At 24.7% G+C, this 26,938-nt stretch overlaps 1 protein-coding gene across 1 annotated transcript in view; it reads right to left on the bottom strand.

Annotated features, from left to right (window-relative positions):
• The window catches only part of LOC129606329 (protein jim lovell), a 79,377-nt gene extending 75,823 nt beyond the window's left edge, over window positions 1-3,554 (bottom strand). The window contains exon 1 of the mRNA XM_055516595.1: window positions 3,470-3,554. The gene's annotated coding sequence lies outside the window, so the exon portion shown is untranslated. The remainder of the gene's footprint in view (window positions 1-3,469) is intronic.
• Window positions 3,555-26,938: the final 23,384 nt, after the last annotated feature.

The raw sequence follows: 26,938 nt of genomic DNA, 5'->3' as shown, positions 1-26,938 counted from the left end.
GGGAATAACTTATAATTATCATACGGTTCTTAAAATAACTTATTCGAACGGGTATTATAAAGTTGCACGATAAACCCTAACTATTCTCCTTTTATTGTTGGACTATCGAAAAGAAGTGATGTATAGAAAAAAATGCAAGGTAAGTATTATGAAAAAGTTAAATTTAATTTTGTTTTAAATTTTTTTTTGGGAAGTATTCGAAAAAAAATATCGTCAGCGACATTTCAATTACTTTATTATTTTGTTATTTATATCATTATTTAGGCACGTATGATATGATATTTAGGCACGATCGATTAACGGAAGGCACGATCGTTTTGAAAATTTAAGAAAATCTAGTCTTACAAAATTTTGCTAAAATTATGAGTGGTAAATATACAATTTACGCATTTTTTAGATTTTTTTTTGAAAAACTTTCCTTAAAAATATGAGGGCCTAATTGATTTTCGGTTTTGCAATTAACTTAGACATAAATCTAATTCTTTTATTTTATATAAAGATTTCCATAAATCTAAATCTAATAGTAAGTTATTCATACTAGTTTTTAGGACTTTTCCAAAAATTTTTTGAAAAAAGTGCTTATCAGTTTTACTCTGTCTGTCCGGCCGTGAACACTTTTTTTCTTTACAAAACTTCTACATCCTTGAAGATAGAAAACTGAAATAATATGTACATAGATCTTTATTAGAAACTTTTTTCCGTTAAAACTTAAAAAAAACAAAATGGCCGTTCTAATTTAACGTTATCTAAAATAAATTTTTTCCAAATTTTTGATGTCGTTTTTCTTCTAGACCCCAAGTTGTAGGAGCTTTTAGATGATAATAAATCGTTTATTTCGTTAGAAGAAAATTTTTTTCAATCTCCACCCCCTCTCAACTTATCACTTCTTGAAATTTGAATTGTTGACGCTTTATATTTCCGAAACCGCAAGCTTTTTCAAATTTCTATAAACGCAAAAAGCTAACGGTAAATTCCGTGACATTAAAAAATATAATTATTTTTGTTAATTCACGCAATTAGCCCTTAACATCGAGCATTGTGTTAAGCCCTCTTTAAATTAATTTTTGCTTGCATAAATGAAAGCAAAAAGACTGCATAAATCGTTCATCCTAAATATATGCAATCCTAGAAATTGTTTCGTATATGAATGAAAATATTTTTAATAGTGTGGTAGATAGTAATAGACTGTAATTAAAAGCAGTATTTTCACTAATTGTTGAAGGGCAATCCGATGTACTTGATAAAATTCGTTAAAATTTCTTGGCTCTTTCTGGTAGCTGCCATATAACTTCAATAGTAGTTTGGCACACACAGTTTTTAAAAAACACAGTACTGAAATTTTGCATAAATTAATATGGTAATACGGCAACTTAAGAATATAGTCTGTCCCATAGTCAGTTATGGCATATTTATTCGCACATAGGATAACAAATTCGTATGGGTATCACAGAGATGACAAGGTCAACTCTATTTTTTCTCGTTTTGTTTATAATTAATTGAAAGTTATATAAAAGTATAATATATAAAAAATTAATAATACATATTTATGGCGAAAGGGTAAACATATGACATTTTAAACTGATAAACTCTCATTCAAAACGTTCTTTTAAGAATTTCATAAAAAAAATATATGTACGATTTTCTATTTAAAAAAAAACATTTTTATTGTTAATAGAAATTTTGAAAAATGTCTTTCTACTAATACTTCCGAAAAATTAGTGTACAATGTAATTGTACTGAATTGGTTGACACATTGAAATTGCATTAAATGCATCGATACATTAAGTAGGACCCAAAATAAAACTTAGTACACTAATGGTAATAAAATTTCTTGCTAATCAAATTTCGAAATTTTTATAAATGCGTTTCTGTCTCATAATCTGCGTAAAGTTGCAGCCTGGGAATTTTGTATGAGAGAAAACATTACTTAGTTTTATAGTAATTTTGTAAAAAGTAGCAACGAAATATAATTTTTTAACTATGAGCTTCTAGACGTTAACTATGAACTTCTAGATGGCTAACTTTATTTTAATTTAAAAGATTTCATTATATTTTTAAATTTTACGTGTGTTCATGAAAAAGGAGATTTCAATCCTACAGAAAAAAAAGTAGCAGTATACGTAAAATATAATTTAATGTTGTCCATAACTGCTATATCATTGTATGAAATTTTGCCCATAAATTAAAATACAGAAAAAAAAATAATCTAGGATCAAATCAGTAAATGAAAATAGCAAATTTCCTTTACATTACTGTTTATTCTATAATTTCTATTCACATTATTCCCATGTGACCATGTCATTTATGTGTTTATTTTTAAGTATAGATTAGATAAAAGTAAAAGATGCATTGTCTTAATAGTGGGATATAACACGATAAGTTAGGTCATTTCCATATTATCTGATAAGAAGATAATGTTGCTTTACTTTGGTACAAATTTGAAACAACGAAGTCGAAAATTTAAAGAAAACGCGTTGAAGCTGACAAGAAAGTTCAATGGTCGTTTTGTCATGTATAGTAACCTTCACGTTATTTATAGCTTTAACAAACGGTACTTTATCTTTAGAACTTTGAGAGACCATAATTTTTAAAAGCATTGGGATATATTTTCTTTGAGGGAAATAGGTCTCTTGCAAGGATTCATTTTTTATTTTTCAAATTTGTTGGAAATTTGCTAAAAATGCTTCAATAAAAGTGGAAACACAATATAGGGTATATTCCTTTCTCCCAAAGTGTATAATTTTTACGAAATTTCCACTTTATCATGCAAAAATTTTTATATAACATTTCACTTTTTATATGCAGTCTGCAGCTTGTTCTTCTTACAATTATTTCAAAATAAGGTAAAAGGTATTCAAGCTTTAACAACAACTTTAAATTTATAAGTATTCGGAAGGAGAAGAACACATCACAATCGACTTTCGTTTCGTATTAAAAAGTTTCTGAAATTCTTCTTCTATAGAGAAGTTTAATGTTTTTGACACCAAATTTTTGTACTATGTCTTAAAGATTTTTCACAAGATGATAAAATAATAGACATAATTTTGCATATTGAAAAAATTTTTAAATTCGACAAAATTACTGGCTTTTCTAATTTAAAATTTTTCTAGCCTTTCTTACCTAAATTTTTTTAATGACCCTTCTGTTATCTAAGCAAATTATATAAAGACTGTACAAATTTATTACTTTAACATAAACTTAAGTTTTTGTATAAGCATATGCATATCTGCAACTTTACTCTCATTTTTTATACCTTCTCCATTTTTCGTCTACATAAAAATAAATATATGTATGTACGACTGCTCGAATTTTTTATGATCTAATAAGGTTCAATAAGAAAATAGGGTCAAATTTAAATATTTTAAATATTTTACGTAGCATTAACCTTATTGCTGAATATTTGTGCGAAAGTTTGAATTCATTCTCAATAACAATTATTATAAAATAAAAAAATCTGCTGAGTACTCACTTTTTTTCGACAGTCCTCAAACGACTCACTGATACTAAATTGTTTTGATTTATCCAAATTTTCATATTTTGAATTTTAAATTTCCTGGTGTTGTTTTTGGCTATCATTTGCCTTAATTCATCAGTAATATTTTAATTACAATAATTTATACACAAAAACTATTTTAATATCACATATCAAGTATATTTCTAATTTCGAATTCAATTTGTATAAATGCAAATTAATTTTTCTTTATAAACATTTTCATTTGTTGTGAATATTTTTTATTTTTCTTTAAAAATTATTCATAAAAAATAATTTTTTTTTAAACATTTTTATTGAAATTTCTTCTTTAAATTAAAATTTTAAATTTATGCAATATTTTTTTAAATTAAAATCAATAAAACATTTAGTAATTACTTTAGTCATAAAGGAACAAAAACACAAATAAAATAACTTATACACCGTAGGTAAAATAAACACGTTATAATAAAACGAAACTTAATTGTTAAACAAAATCCCGCTTTGATTTTTTTACCAAACTTTCATGGTATTCCAAAAGCGACCGGTAAAGTTCGATATAAAACGAAAACTGAGTATTTTTTATTAAAATTTAAACAAGTTGCACACCTTTTTTTAGTTGTGTATTCGTCTGAACTGATATTTTTCATGAATACATACACAATGCGCGCGCGGTTTTCCTTTTTCATAAATATTGGTGAATTGCGCAAGTGGATTGCGTACATATAAAGGCAGGTATAATAAACTATTGTTAAATCTTACCACTAATACCATAATAAGTAAAATAAAATCCAATCACTCTAAACAAATAAAGAATAAGAAGTAAATAGAGGAGATTTCAGAATTGAGCTTTGTGTAAGTAAATATTAACACGTGTATAATTGCATATGAAATGAAGTTGATATTTGAAGTAGCTACAAACTATTTGAACTTATGCTTATGTATAATTTTTTAAAAATTTAAAAGAAGCAGAAAAAAACTAGTCTCTTGAGTATACTGTTAAATCGTTTCGTTTTTTATATAATTCTTATACATAAAGTATAAAGATCTTTATAAGTAGATAATTTAGTATATGCATATAATACATAATATGTATATATTCATGTGTGCAACTCAATACAACAGCTTCTAGTATTAAAACTCTTCGTATGAATAATTTTAGTAAATTTAGATAATGAACACTTAGGGAATTATTAATATTTAAGCGAATATTTTGTTTACAATTCGAATGCTTGGAGTTATTAAAGATTTCTGATCTGATCGTTAAATTAACTGAACAAATTTGATTATGGTTTATTCACTTGTTTTGGGTAACTTATTTAGTTCAATGACATGTTTCAACATGCTAATAAAAAAGTATTTATTAATTGAAAGAAATTAAATACTAGAGCTGTGAAATATGATCGACCATATACATAGAGTTGTATAATAAAAATGGTTTGAATTTGTGTTGTAGAAAAAACTAAGAGCAATAGTTGAATACTATTTTATAAGCTTTGTTTTTTGATAGCACAAATTAATTGAATTCTGGCAATGATGATTTCATTTTAGAATAATGTTAGAGAAAGTAAGAAAAATATTTAGGAGTTTTAGTAAAAAACAGATTCTAAAATTCATTGATAAGTTAATTATGATAACTATTATTGATAAATTGTAGAAATTGAAAAATTTTTTCCATTTCGTTTCGAAAAATATTTTCAATATAATATTTATATTGAAAATATATTGAAACCTTCATAAAGTAGGAAAGTAGTTCTTAACTCTAAAAATTCCAAATAGTACCGTAGCAATTAAATAATTACCGTTTAATTTTGCTTTTTCCAAATTTTTAATTACGTGGTAAGTTTTCGAAGTGTAAATATTTTAACAGTTTGCAGAAACTGTTAAAATATTATCAAATAATATGATTAACAAACTTGAGTAAGCGTCGATTTCGGTCATTATTTTAATATTTCTTTTGTATTTCTTTTGGTTTTGGCTCTAATCCTAAAAGTATACAAACATTTTTTTTGCTTAGTATAATTTTAATATAATACATATGTATGTGTGTTGTGAGAAAAATTTAATTAGGAGACTGTTTTTAAAAAACCGCATTTTAAGGAAAAAGTTTAAGGAAAAGTGCTTTTTTTTCAAACCATATTTGTTTTATTAAAACCAATGAGTTAATTTTTGATTATTTATCACTACATTTACAATTCTCTTAATATCAAATTTGAATATGCAGCGAATCTTTCGAGAAATATTTTGTAAAAACACAATTTTTCATTTTATAATCTCGAAATAATTGTAGTCATATTAATCGTTGCAATAGTTCAGTATATTGTTTGAGTTACAACAACAGTCAAAGAATTTCAAGTGACGTATTTAGACAATTCCAACAACTCATTTGAATTTAATTTATTATGTTGAACTGGAACTGGATACGATTAACAAATCTATACTGACTGACACTGAATGTGTGCATTTTTTAATAAAATCTGAAATTTAATTAGCGTATTTCTTTATTTTAAGTTTTAATATTAGACTAATTAAATTTTGAGTATTTTTGTTTTAAGCGTTATGAAAGATTTCAATATTTAATTGCTATAAAATTACTTTAAAGCCGTCGGCTGTAACATTTTTGAATTTTTTTCTCTTGTCTGCTTAAAGTTAAAAATGGAAAAGGAATAGCAAATTTTTCTTCAAATTTCATAATTCCAAATTACATACAAAATTTAAAAGATTTTTACAAACAATTTACTGATGAAATTATACCAACAACTCCATATATGAGCAATTACCCATATTTTTGTGAATTAAATTACATCCAATTGAATTTGATTTCTCATTTGTATAAAATATCACATATTCGATCGCAATTTGTTTATATAATACATAGATTTGTTAGACAGAGTGTTGGTCATATATATTACAAGATCATCTCAAAATGTACCGTAAATGAAATTTATTATGAGAGCGTTTAACAATCATTATAGTTTTTAAGTTTCATCTTTACGTTAATTTTCTTCATAGAATTCGATTTATGTAAGTATATGTGTATTTGTCGGTTACGTTATTAGTATAACAGTGCTTTGTTTGTGTTGTTTTTGTTTCGTTATTTTAGCACAGAAAATTAACTTAAAAAGAAAAGCTGAAAAGAAATAAAATATAAAAAAAATAGTCACATAAAAAATTAAAACCGATTTTTCTTTTTAACTAGATCGAGATTGATTAACGCTTTATAATAGTTATGAATGCGCTCCTCGATTTCATATTGTTGTGTATTAATTTTGGAAAAAAGACAACAACGAAAAGAAAAAAATAAGTTTTCTTTTGAATAATTTTTTTTTGTACTTTATTCCGCGCTCTTTAACATTATTTTTTATATTACACTTTAATATAGAAGCCAATGGGTAGCGAACTGAGTGTTTTAAGCGCAATTGCCAAAAAAAAAAACTGTAAGAAATAGAAAATGAAATAAAACATGATAGGCAAATATGGAATATAAATGTTTAGTTTAAAGTTGTGTCTGACTACTCTATAGATAGAGATAAAAAAATGAATTTTGAAATGATAAAAATATAAGAAAATCTTAGAAAAATACTAAAACCTAAAATCAAAATCAACAAGAAAGAAAAATATGAACGAAAACTAGTGTTTTTACACAACAATAAAAAGTGTACCAATTATTTTGTTGCGCAAAATTGTAACGAAAAACAAAATAAAAAAAAAAGTTGTAGAAAAGGAAACGTTGTTGAAAATTTTTTTCTTTTGCTTGTAAATATTTTGTAATCTTTGTGAGAATGTTGTTTTTTTTTTTGAGTTTTAAATAGAAAAACATGTTTACATATTCATAATAGGTTGGAAAATTTTTACAAATTTTACAATAATTTATGTGTTTTTCTCTTCATCTTTACCTTTTGTCTTTCTATTTCTTTTTTGATCAATATCGAAATATCAAATTTAAAGAAGTACAAAGATATAAAGACGTTTTATTTTAGGTTATAATAAATTGTAAGGGCACATAATTTCATATATAATTTTCGGTATCACAAAAATCTTTCTTTTTATTTAAAAATGATAAACAAAATTAGTTTTCGAAATAAAATTAAAAAAATAATATGTTATTGCAAATGAAAAACAACAAAAAAAAAATTTTTTTAAGTGCATATAATTAGACGCTACCAAACAATATTAAAATGTGATTAAAACTAAAGGTAGTTTTAGACACATTGTAATTTACACAACGTACATACGAGCGCTTTCATAAATCGTTTAAATTATTGCTAGTAAACTACTGAGTATTCTAAATAATGGTTGTACATATATAATAGTTTACAGTAATGATGAATTAATAAGTATTATAACAAACGTTTCAATTTAAGCAATGCATCAAGTCTATCTGAGATTTATCATATTAAAACGTCTATTATTAAATTCACATATTGGACTAAAATTTAGCAAAAAATATTGAACAAAAAATTTAAAAAGTTGCAAGCTTGTACAAAAACTTAATCCCAACTATAAATTTAATATTCTTGAAAATTAGTTTCAAATTAAGTAAATCTTTATTACAGTTTTAGAGTTACAAGATGGTGTTCTATTACTTATATAGAGTAAAAATATATATAGAGTGTATGTACATATATAAAATTAACATTACCCTTATTGAAAAATTAGGAGTTTTGTAAGGGGAGGCGTATTATTTGATCATATCGAGGCGATTAAAAGAAAAACTTTAAGCTATCTTTCAGTTTGCTTCTGATTGTTATATGTTCGGCAATAAAACCATAATATTTATGAGACGATGTCCGAATCCATTCGTGTAATAAAATATCATGAGCTGTTTTAAGTCAAAATTTGAATTTTGAACAAAACTTTCAAAATTTATCAAAAATTCAATTGATTGTTTATTAAAAAGATTGACTGATATTTTACGATTCTTTGAAAACAAGAATCAGAGCATTTTCATTTCGTCGTTTTATTTCATGCATTTTTGTCGCTTTTGTTACTTCCCGTTTGGATCTATAATCAGCAAACATCCTGATAATAAAACCATGTAAAAATAATAAATCGCAATTAAAAATGAAATAAAAAAAAAATAGTTAAAAAATAGTATTTGGTAGAACAACAATCAGGTTTGAAAAAATGTTTGTTTTTAAAAAAAAGGCCCGAAACACCACTCTCTCTTTCTCAATCTCAAACTTTACTCTGAAATATCAATTTCTCTCTATGAGTTGCCATTACTTTCGAAGTTCTGATTATCGACATTAATTCAACATTTAGTAATGAAGTTAATTTTAGAATTCCCTTGAACAGTTTAAGCTTTGGAGTGCATCACAAACTAATTTTCTATGTCAAATAGATTTTTAAAATGTAACAATTTGCCATTTCTTAACATTTCTTCTAGCTTTTGCTCAAATTTTGTTAGTAAGGTATATTTTATACATATTGTATGTATGTATGTATAAAAATATTTTAATTTTTATTGAATTTCAACGCCACACCTTCCTACAGAAATTTTTCTAAAATTATTAAAGTTCTTTAGGATTTCTATATTTCTTAGGGCCTAAATAACTTTTCTAAAATGTAAATGGCACATGAAAATATTCACTATAATCATTGACTCCGCCATCAAACATAAAACTTTATCTGTTACAAAGTCTTGAGATTTTTGAATAATAAAAAAGTACACCTATGCAATGCTCTCGGATATTATTTTCTTAAATTTTTCTTAAGATTAAGATTTCTTAGGATATTATTTTCTTAAATTAAGCACCTAATACTTAAGTTTTTCATCTAGCATTTTGTCGAAATATGAATTTTCCTAATTTTAACTTAATTTTCATTTTTTTACTTTCTAACCCTGATTATTTTATACTCACGTTAATATGTAAATCTTACATTTTGTACATGAGTATACATTTTGAAACACCCAAGTCGTAAATTTGATAATGTTCAAAAAAAATTCGTAGGAGTGTGCATGAAATGACCAAATACACTGTTAACCGTTCTTTATATTTATTTTTTCATATATTTTCTTGATTTTTTGTAATAAAATCTTTATTTGATTTTCATATTTCATGAAATTTTCATTTTTTTTCTCTTATTTGTACGTAGAAAATAATTTTTATTGTTTTCATTTGCTTTGTTGCTGTCATTTCGTGTACATCTTTTTATTTATTTTTAAATAAAAAGATTTATATATACTTACATATATATAAATAGAAACGGCATTAATAGAAACAATAATGAAAATAGTGATACATAATTTAATATATTTATATATAGACATGTACATATATATACAGAACATAAATTTATGTACAAAATATCAACATATTTAATATTTCTCTCTCGTTTTTTTAGACTTTTCGTTTTTTGATGGATGTGGCAGTGGCGTTATGTAGAACTATTCGTACACTATAATGAGTGTGTGTGAACTAACATACATACTGTCACATACATATATATATATATTACATATATTTAAAATTTATATGGTTTTACATATGAAGTGTATCCACCTTAATAACAAAAAAAAAGTATTTAAAATAATGTACAGGAGTGGACGTCAGAAAAAAACATAAAGAGTTGAAAATTGTAAGTGGGTAGAAAAAGAAAAAACAGAAAAACAGAAAAATCTGAAATGAGAGTACATATAGCGGCTGCACAGCATACTAAACAAATTAAAAAGGGAAAAAATAAAAACGTAACAACTTGGAAAATGGAAAATCGAGAAACACAAAAACTTAAAAATTTGTTGAGCGAAACAACGCGAGATTTTGTTGGGCACCGAGACATTTGTGAAGTAGGTATGGTAATTATGAAAATTAAAATTCTACTAAAGAAAAACTTCCAAGTGAAATCAATGGAATAAAAATCAATTTTTCATAAAATAAGTAAGGCGGATCGCTCAAACTTGGCTAAAAAAATTCACTACAAGTTCTCAGAATTTAGAAAAATTCAAAAAATTAATTTTTATAATAATATGTTTTAGATAGCTCCGAATTTTAGCAGAATAGTTGTGGTAAATAGTGATAAATTGATTGATATTTTTTATTGGAATTAGGCTAACTTATTGGAATTCAGTGACCGACCGATGGTGCAGTGGTTATTGCAGAAACCCAGTCAGGTCCCTATAAAAATTATATTCAATATTATATAGCCTTACACACTTTAAAATATAAAAAATTAATATTAACCAATTGCCATATTACCAATTGCAATTATATCTAATATTAAAAATACCAGCAAAATAAAGTATGTAGTAAATATCAATAATCTTAAATATTTAATATAATACTACGGTAGGCTCGCAACCTACCCAGTAAAATCAATGACGTAAGAAACTGGTGTTCCTGGTTATCTACAATATTGTGTACCAGCCCTATGATGCACCCAGTATCTCATATTGTTTGTGTATGCAGGTATAAAAACGGCTACACGGTATAAATTTTAATTTTGTTAGAAATTCAAACTTTTGACCATAATTCAAGTTTCTTTTGAGTGTTTAAAACTTTAAAACTCTATTAACTTTAGAGTTTTTAAAACAATAGAATTATTTTAAAAAAATATGAAGGATAGAGTTCCAAATGTTTAAAGAAACTCATATGAGAGGAAAATGTAACATCACTGTTCCATTAAGAGCAGTAAAAAATATTACTCTTCGATTTTGCAATGCCAAATAAATTGTAAATTGAGATTTGCTGGTTAAAAAGCTGTTTTTTAAACAAAATTTCTATATAGCCTCAAAAAATTGTAAAGTTCAAAGAAATAAAATAAGAAGAATAAGTTCAAGAATGCGGTTTTCCATCCTTTTCAATTTTCCATCAAAATTTGTGTATTTTTATTCGCCGTAACATTTTTCTTTATCGAGTTTACTGTGGGGATTGGAATCGGTGTACGTCTGAATTCTCAAAATGTGTGCAATTAAACCCAGAATTATATTACATAGAGCCATACAAAAAAATTTAATGATTATAATATTAAAAACTTCATATGTATTTTTCAAATTAATTTCAAAAAGTATTTTCAATTTGCTTTTTTGCTCTAATTTTATTATAATGAAAGCACATTCGTTAATTCGTCAATGACAGCTAGAAAAAAGTGTACAAAAACAAAAGGAATTTTTATTTTACTTTTGTAGACTTTCAGTCGCCGTTTTAACAAATAAAAATTGATAAAAAAACAAAACTGTTTTTGTGTTGCTTGACAAATTCCATCGCAAGCAAGAAAACAATTTGTTATTTATGATCTCGAAACTATTCATTATATTTTTATTATTATTAAAAATGCGATATTTGATGTCGATTATTTTTACAATGTCTCCTACTTCTAGAATTTATAATAGTAATGTCCTAGTAGTAATTTTCTTAAAATAATACAAAAAAGAAAAAATTAATAAATCATAGTGTTCTTCGTCAGTAAAATGTGTAATAATTTTTTAAGTAAACATAACATATTTTTCAGCATAGTGGGTATATTGAAAAACATGTGAAGAAAAATTGATGAAATTACATTATTGTATATATGCATATGTATTCACATATACACTCAAATACACATAAACACACACTTAGTGATATTTTAACAATATGAATGTGTTAGAAATCTAGGGAAACATAATAAAGTAAAATGTACAAAAGAGCACGCTGTTCTCTAAAAACGGCAAATTAATCTTAATCCTTTCATATTTAAGAGAAATGTGTATGTATTATAAAAATGAGAAAACGTAAGAAGAGAGAATGATATTCATAAATATAGAAAAGCATTTTTAAGAGAATTTAAAAAAATACTCATCTACTCAAATGAGAGTGTGTTTTTATTATGTCGTATTTGTATATTTGTATAAGAAAAAACAACACAAACATGTTGCGATGCCTCGTTAATCGTCAATCTTCATATTGGGGGAATTTTTAATGTTTTCTATTAAATGGAATATCGTAAATATTGCTTTCTTCTTTTTTCGCCAAACGGTATAAATATAAATGTGTGTGTGTATATAATGTATAGATAAACCGTTATTTTTGTAATATTTACATAAAAAATGTTCCTGTGTTTAAAATATTTTTTTGTGATTTTTTTAACACCTTCCCTTGTTTCATTTTGCTGTTATTAGATTTTCTTTTTCATTATACGTAATTAATTAATATTACACACGCACACATACATGATTATTTATGAACATATGGGGAAAATATAAAAATATTGCGTACTTTTGTAAGAAATTACATTAAAAAATATCATTTTGTTAGTGAATTTTTCCAAAGAATATTTATGTATGTATGCATTAATATGCGTTTTAATTATACGTATGTGAAATTTAGGAATATATGTAATTAGTCTATTTTAAACGTTCATAGAAAAATTTAGGTCCGTATGTTGTGTTAATTTATAAAAATACGTTCTTATGTATGTGCAAAATTTAGCTTAAAGTTTTATTTCAAATTATGTAAGTATGTACGTCTCTACAAACACATAGAGACCTATAATTTTTATATCAGTATAATGTTGAAAATTCACATGTGAACAAAATATTATATTTATTCATCCTCATATGTAGGTATATAGTGCTACGTTTATTTAAATACAATACATATGTGAAAGGAAGAGATAGAGAGAGAAAAATTGAGTTCAATGTATGGGTGGAGATAAAATTTTGCTCCCACTTTCACTGGTTTTTTATTGTGTATACACACATATATGACATGACATGAGAGAACTCTATGCATATGCATATCCATCTATGTGCGACTATATGCATATGACTTTTTTCTTTATTCATATGTATATGTTTTGTGTAAACGGTAGCTCCGCCTTCATTCATTGGCGTTTTTATTACACTTTATATTTCTTTTTTCTTGTTATGTTTTTCGCATATTCATTGTTATATGTTTTCATTCGTTTTATTATAATTCGTTTGCTTTAACTGTTATTTTTTTTATTCCATATAAAATTCATATATGATTTTGTTGTTGTTTTTTTTTATTTCTATTTGTTTGTTTTTACTCTTTTTCATATCTCACATTATGAAAACCTATATGTATGTATGAATGTATTTATTTGTAAATATATTTTAGTAATACATACGTTTGTACATGCATATATTCATATGAGTGTTCATATTTTATGAAGAAGTATATAAACGCATTTTATATAGAAAAATTGTTTACAAAACTTAGAAAATATGAAATAAATAATGAAAAGTGAAAAAAAATTTGAATAATTGAAAAATTTATCCGCTATACATTTGAAATAAAAAAAAGTACTTATAAGGTTAGAAAGAAAGTGTGTGTGGAGAATAAAATTGCTATGTATGTATATATTTAAGTACATAGAAAAAAGAAAGAAACAAACAAAATAAACAGGGCAAAGAAAGAAAGAAATGAACGAACGGGCGAACTGCTTTTTTCCATATTCTTACAATAGATATGCATGCATATGTATGTACGTATTAATATAATACATAAATATGTATCTATACATACAACATCCATACATATGTGGGGAGCTCAAAATATTATATAATAGGATAATTTTTATAGCTGAATATAAAAAAAAAAGACGATAGGTGGATGGATGGAGCTTAAATAAATTTTAGTATACAAACAAATGCTGCTTATTAATACTCATTTAAAAAATATATAATATGCATATAGATACATATGTATGTATGGATATGTAATTTTCACATGTAAATTATAAAATATGTAAGTACAAAATTTATGTGTGAATACTAAATATTGTTCTATTGCATGTGTTTATGCACAACAGTAAAGAAAATTTAAATTATCAATTTTTTTTTAATATACTATTAATATTTTTTTTCTATTTAGCTATCTAATGCGGTAAAAAAAGTAAAAATGTATATAGAGAAAAATATAAGAAAAGTGATTGAAAGTAGTAAAAAATAAGTTAAAGAAAGGTTTTATTCGTTATATAGAATCTAAGTTTATGCCAGATCAACATTAAGTAGGGATATGAGAAATAAAAAAATAATACGATCCCATATATGAATGTGTATGTATTCATACAGTATTAAATTTATAGACACTATAATTACAAAAAAACAAAATTTATAGGGCTAATCAGAATATGTTTTCAAATATAAGGAGAAATCTCAATTCTTTTTTATGGTATTTTTACTATTGGCCTCCTCTTAAATTGTAATTTTTTATATGTTCTTAATGATGAGGCGATGTTCTTAATGATGAATCTTCTGTATTATGAGGCGCAATTAATGGTTGTAACGTTGTACCGTTCCTAATGTATTGTATGTAAAATGCGTGTATAATGTATTGTAACGTTTTTTTTATACTAAGTAGGTATAAATATGCAATTCAGTAACTTTCAGTAACTGTAACTATTTTAGAGTAACAGTGTTTTTACTTAAAATACTTAAAATTAATGATTTTCTATTAGAATGACATTAATTAGATAATGTTTGAGAATGATAAATAAGAAAAAATAAAATTGTGAATAATAATCACAAATTTTTAAAAGATTGTTGTATATATATTTTGTTAATATGTTATATATCGGTATATCAAAATATGTCGCATTTATTTTGTATTCCCCTCTTTTGTTTTGAGTTTCTTTTTAAATAAAATTCTAAAATTTGTGTTTTAGTAAGTATTTTTATTAAATTACAGTAAACAAACAGATTTTTGTGATCATGATAATCAATTAATACCAATTGTCAATTGGCATAAGTATGTGCCTGATATTGATATACACCTTCTCTCCGAAATTATGTAGTTAACTGACATTCTCTTTTCTATTTCCAACCTTATTTACTCTTTTTATAGTTATAGCAGAACTATACACGCAAACAATTTGTTATATTTGATTTTATACTATTTACTATATAAAACTACTTACTGTATAAAATTTACAAAAATATTAAATTTTAATATATTCTTAAGAAAAATTTAATTAAAATAAAAAATTTTAATAAAATTGCATTTTTCTTTTTAAATTTAATAGTAATTTGGCTCAGATTATTATATTATATTATGTATAGCGGTTTTCAAGCACCCTGTTACGTTAATGATAAATATCGTAGTATTTTCTACAGAAATATATACATATGTATGTATCTATGTGCATGGTAAATATGTATAATAAACATACATCTATTGTTATATTTAGTTAGCTGTTAGTTAAAAGATATTAAATCCAATTTTGTATAATTTTATGTATAACAAGTTAAATAGTAAAGTTATAAAATAAGTTATACTCTAATGTATTCGTATATATGTATTACTCATTTACTCTAATGTATTTGTATATATACTTACTCACATATTAAATCAGATTTTTGTATACAGAAAGTTATAATTTATACATAAATATAAGATAAATAGAATATTTGCATAAATAGATAAGTATAAAGTGGAAATATAAATACATACATACATACATATGTGTGTATGTATATTGTGAAAAGGCGAGCATAAAATTTCTAGAAAAAAGGTATTTATAATAAATTATTTTTCCTTTGTTTTTTTTTATTTCTTATTCTCATTATTCTTTTTTTTATTGTTTTTTGGTGCTTTTGGTTTTTTTTTTTTGGTTATTGTTTCATTTTCTTTTGTGTTTTTCATTTTCATTTAATTTTTTTTTGTGACGCTTTTTGTGTATATTAATTATGCATGAGCAAACATTATAATCATTTAAATATGTATGTATATAAGTGTGTGTATATGTATGCATAATATCCTTATAATATTTTAGTACTTATATGTATACATATATGTATACACATACAGATTGTTGCTATAAAAATTATGGTATGAATTGTAACAAATAAGTTAAAAAAGAGAAAAAGAAAAATCTGGTCGTTGTGATACTACCGAATTAGCGTTATAAAATTTTAAATTTAATGAAAAAAAAATTCTTATGAATATTTCTTAATTTTTATTTAAAAATATACTGTAAAAAAGAACTATTAAAATATTTCAATTTGCTTCTTAATTCTTTTCCCTTCTATCTTCTTTAAAAATTTCAACAGGAACATTTGAAAACTTGTTGAAATTTAAGAAATTTGCAGATATTCGTGTTGTATTCAATAGTTATTGAGTAATTATTAAAAAGTTTTTTTTGGAATATGGTTTGGGTGTTTGTTAATTGTTTAAGTTTTTGGACGAAATTGGACTTCAATATAAACTTAAAACGACTTAATTCTCCAATTGGTTTTCAAATTTAAAATAAATATTAATAAATTAGCAGTTATTCTAATTTTTGTTTTTAATTTGTAATCTTGACCGTTTATAACCTTCAGACTGACGCAGTGTTCGCTAAAGAAGAACGTGTGTCGTATTTTTGTTTTATGACATTTAAAATCTGATAACGAATTCTTGAGATTTTATATTAAATATAAGATTTTATTATGCGTTTACGTTAAGTATAATAGTTGAGACTGCTAAGTGAATGAAAATTTTTCTTTCGAATAAAAATATTATATTTTTTTATAGTTATAAGCAAATGTTTAACGCTTTTTCCTAGAAAAAAGGTTTACAGAATATTTCGTATGTTTTTACTAATTTGTCCATTTTATGAAAATATATTAATTAACAGTATTATGACAGCCATATGTTCATATATTAGATTTATTTCAAATAGGAAAACTAAAATTATATATGTATATGAATTAGTATAATAAAATATTTTATCATTGAAAAATGATTGAAAATAATTTATTGGTCGAATGAGAATTTTGTCTAATAGGACAAAAAAAATATAACCCCATAACAAAGTAATATTTCCAAAAAAAACGGGTTATATCGAAAACCAAGTATGGGAGGCAGATTTTGTTTCACACGTACTTATGTATGTGAAAGTTTGGAATATAAATTTATGAAAAATGGATTTTTCAAACTATTTCATACAAAATATTTAAATAAAGTATTTAATTATTAATATTATTAAAATAATTTAAAAAAGCTCAATGGAAAGTTGTTTAGAGAAATTGCTAAAATACCTCATCGATTTGAAGGTTTTAGCAAATTTTCTCTTATTAAAATTGAAAGCTGATGAATGTGTCATACAAGCACTGCTCAAAAAGCCCCGGCGAAATCAGCAATTTTTGTTTCCGTAGATTTTTCCGTAGACCATTTGGATTAAATTGAAAATGGGACTCACAAGAAAGGAAAAAAATACGTAAATATATAGTTTTATTCAGATTACAGATTTATATTTGATAGATTGTAATAAGTTTAGAAAGCAATTCATTACCAGTCCATTCACGATCACAATCACTGGAGATTTAAAACATGAAATAAATTTTAGCGTAAACATGTAAGGAACAAAATCACGATCTAAATATGTTTGAGAACTCTGTTTAAAGCGCTTTAGTAAATACAAAAAGGAAAAATTACACTTCATTCCTTCATAGATGGCAGCAGCGCGCGACAGGTAATTTCTTGCTATGTTTCAAACGATAGTTTCTTTTATTAGAAGAAATATGCAAAAAATTTTAACAAACATCTAAAAATTTGTTTTTTATAAAACTTATAAAATATTTTTCAACTTTCTTAAAGTACTTAAGTACAAATTTTTCTACACTTGCAAGTTTTGTTAACAATATCGCGTTTAGATCGTTTTACTTTAGTTGCATTGCATTCAAAAAGCGAATAGAAGCTCCATGTGTTTATATGTATGTAGCTCGTATAGGTCAATTAAAGATAATACATAATGAAAAGCGTTAAGTTAGAAATGTGTCAGCACAAAATTGGGCCTTAAAATCTTGTGAACATTGTTTCTCTCAATTTATTTTTTCCTAATCATAGAATTTTATTGTTTTATTTATTATCATTTTTTTTTAAAACTATCGAGAATATGATCTTAAAATTTTTGACAAAAACCCAGAGTATATTATTTTAAAGAACAATTTTATCTTATATGGATAATAAATAAAGTTACACTTAAATACTAAATACACATATAAATATATATACGTACGTACGTACGCTCAATCACGTTGAATAATAAATTTAAATATGTACCGCAATTTGTTACATAAAGTTTAAAAATGTTGAAATCAAAAGAAAAAATAAGTATAATAAGTAGATTGAAACCTAAAAAAATAAGGTTATGTTGAATTGAACTCAGAACTTAAAATAATATGTTCAAAAATCACATCCACAATCCATATATTAATTTTTTCAAATTAAAGAATTTACTTTTAAAATATTGCATTCGGAAACAAACTACCGATATGGTTGTAGATGATCACGTCTATAAAATAAAATAAGGCATAATGTTCAAATACCAGTAACCATAACATTAAAATAATTTTTATGAACTTCTCTACTTGAACTTTATTCAAAAAACAAAATACCGCATTAAAACATTTTGAATTAATCTTAATTTTCATTCATCATCGGGGAATATGTTTAAAATGTGGTAAAATCACGTCCTTTTTTAATTTACATTTAATTTCTCTTATGATATTTTTATCGTCTTTTCTTTATTTATTTGAAATCAACTTTCAATCAAAGCTTGTACTATTTTTAGTTTATTACAGCTTCTTCATCATTATAGTAAAATATTAAATGTAAAAAGAAAAAATTACTATTTTTCTCACCACCTCAAAAAAATTTCATTTTATTAAATGTATTTGATATGAAAAAATTCCATTAGCAGGCATTGAAGTTCGAACCGGTAGCTTTAGATTTATTTATTGAGATTCGTTAAAAAATGAAGTTTTTCTTCATATTTCTTATTCGTAAAACCGAAACGAATTGTTTTTAGATTTATTCGGAAAATTATTATTTTTTTCTTCTCAGTTTCTTAGTTTTTTTTTATTATTTCTATTCTGAAATTATCATTTGAGTATATATGGGGAAAATTATTTTGTATCTTTTATTCGCAATATAACAATAATAATAACGTTATTGTACAGTATGCATGTGCTTCATAAATCTATAATAACTTTTCTACTGATGCATATTTGAAGTGATTCGAATATAACATACTTATATGTAATTTAATAAATTATGAATGTATGTAACTATGTGTACATAGTTTTACTATAAATAATGGTGATGATCACTTAGAAAGTATAGAAAGCACTCCAAAAACAAAACATGCTAAACTAATATGTATTCCTTAGTTTATCTTAGCTTATAAAGAAAAAATTGATAATAAAACGCACAATTATTCTGGTCATCCAGGCTTAATGTTTTTATATAGAAAATTTCTTTCGAATTTTTACTCTCGTATAACAGAATTTTCATACAAAAAATTTTCTGATTTATTTCTTGTTTTCTTCTATAATCAATTTAAAGATTATTAATTTCTAAAAATATTAATTATAATTTGACACTTTTTTCCTATATCCTTGCAAACCTTGATGTGCTGAGCATATCACATAAAATTTTTTAATATTTAGTGGAATTCTTTCAAAGAGGAAAGCTATTCTTGCATAATGTATAATAATAAAATTTTTTAATTAAAATTCATGATAAACGTATTACAAGAATGAAATAAGCTATGGAAAGAAAATTTTCAAACAACACAAAACAATCGAATCTCAAATTCTTTATTTTTCTAGTCCTCATTGTTTATAGTTAATATTTTATTTTAATTATTGTTGTAATGTTGCTGAATTCTTAGCGAAATTCTTGTCAATTCTAATTGAAGTTTGAAAATTCCTGGCTACACTAAGCAATATTGATTTTAAGAAAAAGCTTCAAAATCAAATCATTTTCGTCTCCTAGAATATTTTTTATCAATTAAATTGCATTGGCCGATTGCATTTTTGCATTTTAAAGTTTTAAAAAAAATAAAAAACAAAAAATTATTAAATTTTAATTTTTCTTTTCTTTTATTTAAAGAGGAACTCAGATTTAATCAAATTTCTCTCACACCCTCAATTTTCCTATAATTTACTTATTTTTACGCAGTCTAGGCTATTATAAGAATTTTTTATTTTTCCTTTTTTCTTTTTTCATTTTAATTTTTATTTTTTTCATTGTCTTCTGGTATTTTTATTCACGTCGCGATTTTTTCTTTATTTAAATTAAAAAAAAAGAAAAGTTTTTCTCTTTAAGAGGGAAAAAAAATTACAGACAAGAAGGTCAGTGGTCACCGCGTTAGATGGTGTCCTATTTATAAATTATAGGAGAAGAGAGGTGGAAAATTGAAGATATTTTAATTTTTTTTTTCGCCTCTTTTGATTTTATTTTTCATTTTATATTTTTAAATTACTTAACGTGGCCATTTTTTCTTCTTTTACTATATTTGGGTATAGGACCTAAAATTTTCTTTATATTTCGTCTTTTTTCTTATATATAGAACAACTAAGCGGTGTATATATCGAATGATAACAATATTGGAGAAATTTTAATTTTTTTTTTGCAATTTTTGTTTTCCTCCTTTTTTTAATTTATTTTTTAAAGTCCTTTAATAATACAGGGGAGAAAAAACAGAATAATATTATTATAAAAATAGAGTTTTTATAAAAAAAGCAAAAGTTATATAAATGTGTATAAGTTTGTATATAAGGTACATGCTATATATTATGTAGAAGTGTGTATACACTTCCAAATTTTCAATATTGTTCTGTGTATAGGTATGTAGGTAGTGCAATATAATTTGATTGAATTCAACAAGTCAAGTTCATTGTGTTTTGTCCTGTTTAAAGTATTTTTCATACAAAAACAAAAATTTCGATTAAAACTGAAATTTAAATTTACAAAAAAAAAATATCAAAAAAAAAAAAGAAAAATTAAAAACCAGACAACTAATGAGGTCAGAAAAGGAAAATTTAATTTGTAAAATTGCACGAATTCTTTAAAAATTCTTTAAAGAAAATTTACTCAAAAATTTTAAGTAAAAAAAAATTCTATTGAATTCTTCTATGTAGGAAATTGAAATTATTTAAGAATAAACGGGTTTTAAAAGTAAAAATATGCAAATTTGTGCGCTTAGTGATTTCTAATTTTAAAATTAATTATCTAAGTACGTACGTATTTAATTGAAAAGATATGGGATTATCCAAAAAAATTAAGTGTTTTAATAATTGCCGTTTTGGCATTATTGTAACAATAGATTTGTTCCATTGTTGTTATGGTGTTACTCAAAAAACTCAAAACCCTAGTTCTGAGTTTTTATGAATTTTAATGATTTTGGTAAAACTAATTTGGAAAGCTTTGTTGAACGTGGCAAATTAAATTTATTTTTTAAAAATCATTGTAAGTTTTAATTCTATTTTGAATTAATTTTTATTGTGAATGTTAAAAAAGAAGATTAGTCTAAATTACTAATATATCTTAAATAAAGTTGGGTCAAACCAATAGTTTGTATTGTAACACTTTTCCCTTCAACAAAAGAAAATACTGCTTTGAAAAACAATCTGCGTATACCTACTACACTATTAAAACTATTTTCGTTCATATACGAAACTGTTTATGATTGCATATATTTAGGATGAACGATTTATGCAGTCTTTGAAATAAAGCAAAAATTAATTTAAAGAGGGCTTAACATAATGTTCGATTTTAAGGGTTAATTGCGTGAGTTAAGAAAAATAATTATATTTTTTAATGTCATGGGATTTACCATTATACTTTTGCGTTTATAGAAATTTAGAAAAACTTGTGGTTCCAGAAATATAAGGCGTCAAAAATTCAAATTTAACAAATTTCAAGAGGTGATAACTTGAGAGGGGGTGGAGATGGGAAAAAATTGTCTTTTAACGGAATGAACTATTTGTTAGTTCTTAAAAGCTACTAAAATTTCAGAAGCCCACAACCTCGGGTTTAGAAGAAAAACAACATCAAAAATTTGAAATTTTTGCAAAGAAAAGTGCTAAAAACAAATCAGTTTTTTACTAATTGTTGGGGACACTGTAGATCCCAACGATCTTCTCTCTACGAATCTAATTAAGAATATTGCATGAATCGTAAACTTAATAAATTAACAATAAACCTGAGCCTACACATGCTATTATCAAAATTTTTTTTTAAATATTTCTGAATGAAATTTCTCTAAATTTAGTTTTCATTATTCAGACCTGAAGCTATACTAATGCAAGCATGAGATTTAAATTGTTGGAGGGAAATGTACAATTTCCTAAGCTCTGGGCTGGACAGACTAAATTATGTGATGATTACCATAATTTTTTTCATTATTTAAATATAAATTTCCCATATATTTTGAATACTAATCAAACATTTTTTTCTAATTCACATCTTGTATTATTCTTGTCATATTATAGCTTTAATAAATAACACCTATTATAACAATTTATTTTTTTAGGCGTAAACTTTAATTGTTGAGCGTTAATTCGAAAAACTAGCAAATGAAAGCTTTACACAAATGATGTTGAGGAAATTCCAACAAAAAGTGTAATTAAATTGATTTTAATTGATGTTTTCTGGCCAGAACGTGTTGGAAAAACCTAACAAAAGGTAATTTGCCATTATAAGAACAATGCAACTCGATTTTTGATTTTCGATTTTGTATATTGTGTAAAAATAAAATAAGTTTAATGTATTTTAATTTTTTTACCTCTAACATTCTTCTTTAAAAAGGTTATCCATAAAAGGGTAGAAGGTCATTTATCAACAAAAAATATCAAAAACGAACAACCAGCATATTACATACATGTTAAATATAAAATTAGTATTTTATTAACATTGGAACTTACCGGATTTATCTCTTGTTCGACATCAACATGAAGAAGAATAAAGCAAATATGTGAATTTTTTTCTTACATTAAGAAGAGCAGCAAAGCACATCTTTATACGAGATGAATTTGTTTTTATTTTTCTTTTTTACAGATCTTTAGAGTGAAATATATATGAGAAATTTTATTGGTAAGGTTCCAATTTGCCATTTATTATGTTTCTTTTATTTTTTTTTTTATTTTTCTACAGGATTAAAAATTTTGTTTATGTTATGGATTTTGGCGCACGTACCTTTTCAAACATATTGTTTTTATATCACAAGAAATCAGCAGTAATTTGTAAATGATTTTTATTACTATCGAAAATATGGGTTGCCAGATGTTTTAAAATTTGTTTTATAAAGAAAAAGTCAAATTAAAATATTAAATAAATTGAATTTTAAATTTGAACTTTAACATTTTTTTATCGTCGTAATTTTCAACCGATTCATTAAATAAATCAGTAAGAGAAATTGAGAAATTACTTAATCCGTGGCACACAGTGGTGGTACATTAAGGAAAACAGTATAACAGTCTGCCAAAATCAGGTATAACGGTCTGTTAGTTTGTTATTTTAAACTTTAAACTTTAAACTTGTTATTTTAAATTTTAAACTTATGCAAAATCCTTTTTTAACACGTTCAATAAACTTCAAAATTTTCTAACTTTCTTTATAAGTTAATAATTCTCTTAGTTTTCCTATAGTAGTTAGACACGATTTTTAATACGACCGGTAATAACGGAAATTAAATTACATATTATTGCATATATTAAGGCAAACAAATTTAAGTTAAAAAAATGGAAGCTTTTATGAAGAAATGTGAAAATCTCAATTCTGAATTTTAAAACTAGTAAATTTTTTTGAAACATCAGGGCTGTGAAATCGAACTTTTTCTAGATACAAATTTGATGCCTTTTGCTATATTTGTGGAATCAGATTTTAATGAAAATTTGATCATAGAGTGTTAATCTTTTGTTTCTTTCTAAAAATTTGCTTTGTTGAAAGTATATTAAGTGATTGTGTTTTGTTAAGGGCATTTTTCTAATCTTGTGCAATATTTTCGTGACTAGGTACTTCACTTTGCTGATGACATCAGATTTTCTACTTTTAATTGCATTTTAACGTATAAATACTTGGAAAAATTTTGTGTTCACATTATTTTCGCGACACGAATTTACCAAAAGATAAAGCTTATTTGCCTGAGGCACTCAATCGATGCGGAGAGACAGATCTTATGAACGAAAAATAACGAAGAACATTCTCCTTTTTCCGTTTTGGGTTGCATACGGTAACCTTTAATAAAAAGCATTTTTTTCCGATAAGAAAATATCACCGAAAGATAAGCTTATAGGGCAAATGATCTCATATAAAAAGAGATAGACAAAAAAAAATAGAAGTTATTTTAAGCAATGTTTTCGAATATTATATGAATCCAAAATACACACAGCATACATTGGCAGATACCTTGAGATCAAAAATACATACACTCTATATATTGAAACTGTTCTTTTCAGTAGTAATCAACTACATAGGGGAGAAACTGGCTGTGAATAATCAAAACAGAAATGTACCCACTTTGTCTATTATTTGTTTCAAATTTTAAACTACTTTTGTTCATATTTCTTTATTATTATGAAATAAAAAATAAGAAAAGGAAAAATTTTATGCAAAATCATTTTTTCAACTTAAATGTTTTTATTTCGATGGGAATTTTTTAACTTTTTTTCATAATAATCTATAAGTAGATAGCTAATATGTATGGAACCCACTTTTAAATTTCTTCTTTAGAAAAAAAATATTGGGTATAATAATTTTAAATAAATACGAGAATTGCCAAGATAGAAAAAGACAGAGTGCGTTTTTTGTGTTTTATAATCGGTATTTCAATAAAGACTCCTTTAATCTGAACAATTAGATAATCGAATTCGTAAATTATTCAAATAAAATTCCAAACAGGTTTTCTTTGCCTCATAATTACTGCATTTTACAATTAGGTGTTAAAACCGAAATTCTTATAATGTTGAAGATTTTAAGTTGAAAATTTATTTATATTTGATTTTTTCCAAATATTTTACATATTTTAGAATTTTTGTCCTAAACATTATCATTTTCGCTATTCCAATTAATCAAATTTTGTGTATTTTTCATATATTTGGATTTTTCTTATTTTACGTCAATACTATTAGAGGTTTGAGGCTATTTGAAAAAATGAAAATAGTTTTATTGAAGCTATCAAAGAGATAACAATATGAGTTTTGAATTCTATGTCGGCAAAATTCAGAATTAATAGTTTCGAGCAAATCGAGCGAAAAAATAGGTAATTTTTTTACAAAACTTTAGAGTCTCAAAGAGAATTCAAACATTGCAATATTTTACACAGGACCATTTTGTCCAATACGCACATTGTAAAATAAACAAAAATGCTAAAAATTAAAAAAATAATATTCGGTACCAAACTTCAAAGTTCAGATTTTAAATTTAGCAGTTTCTATTTAAAACCTCAAAGTCTTTGGTGGAAAAAGTGTGGTGATACAATTTTACAATAAAATTTTCATTTAGGGCACTTTATTCAATCGAAATTCAAATTTTTTGTTGGAATCGCAAAAAATTTCAAATTTATAATTTAGCAACATTTTAGATTTCATTCTTCAATGAATGTTTAAGAATTCTTTTATTTCTGCATTATTTCTAAAATGTAACACCATGTATTGATAAGTAAATAACTAAAGAAGAATTCCGAAAAAATACCTTATAATACTCGAAAGAAATGAAGCAGCAAAAAAAATTTATTTTTTTTAATTAAATAAGAATTAAGCAATGCACCACACGACTATATTCAGATTTTGATCAATTTCGCGCATAACATAATCGAAAAAACAATAAAAACAGAATACAACAACAACAGAAAACTTAAAGCATACACATAAAATATAACAATAAAAGACTAATAGGGAGCAAGGGAGACAAAAATAGAGGGGCCAGCATGATGATCATCAATATTTTCTCTATTATTGTACATGTATATATACCAGCAAAGATTTCCACTTTTGTACTATCTGTGGCGTCAAGGAAAAACTATCAAAGTCTTAATTTTGTTCCTAATTTTATTCTAGATTCCAGTTTTGCACAGCTAAAGTTATAATTTGAAAAATTAAATCCAAACTTCAAGTTTAATTCGCTGAGTCCAGTTTGATCATTCCTTTTTTATTGAAAACTAATTTTAATTTGAATTGCTTATCTTTATTCCAACATACTTGAAACAGTCTAGATATTTAGTTCACTCAAACACAACGTTGTGTATTCCATAATGTAAAACTCTAAAATTGTTTTCTAAAATTAAATCTAATTTTTAATTAACTGAACTAAGTATATGGAAAGATGTTCTTTCGACTTATCAAGTTTTTCTTCTAAACAACAGAATTAATTTTACACGCTATCATATTTCTAAAATGAATATTCCCTTGTATATTGAGATGATAATAATAATAATGATTACAAAGATCATGATTATGTAGGAATGATGATATTGATGATGATGATGACGATGATAAATGATGATAATGTTACATAAAACCACATATAACAATAAAGAAAACTTATACTCGTATATAGCTGGGGCGCATATTTTTCACTTAAAATGCTGTTTTTATAATATGTTTGTTTTAATACGTGATCTCAACTGGAGCCCTGCCGATCATCCAATTTTGTTAAACTATATGCAGTGTATTATATATAAAAGGAAAACACACAGCGATATATTCGCATATAGCGAGAGAGGGAGAGAAAAAGAGAGAAAAAAAAAACAAAATATAAT

This window comes from Condylostylus longicornis, unplaced genomic scaffold, assembly GCF_029603195.1.
Source record: "Condylostylus longicornis isolate FDR11 unplaced genomic scaffold, ASM2960319v2 ptg000018l, whole genome shotgun sequence".
In the NCBI taxonomy this organism is placed as follows: domain Eukaryota; kingdom Metazoa; phylum Arthropoda; class Insecta; order Diptera; family Dolichopodidae; genus Condylostylus; species Condylostylus longicornis.
Note: the sequence above shows the minus strand (reverse complement) of the source record. Positions and strands in the feature narration are given on the sequence as shown.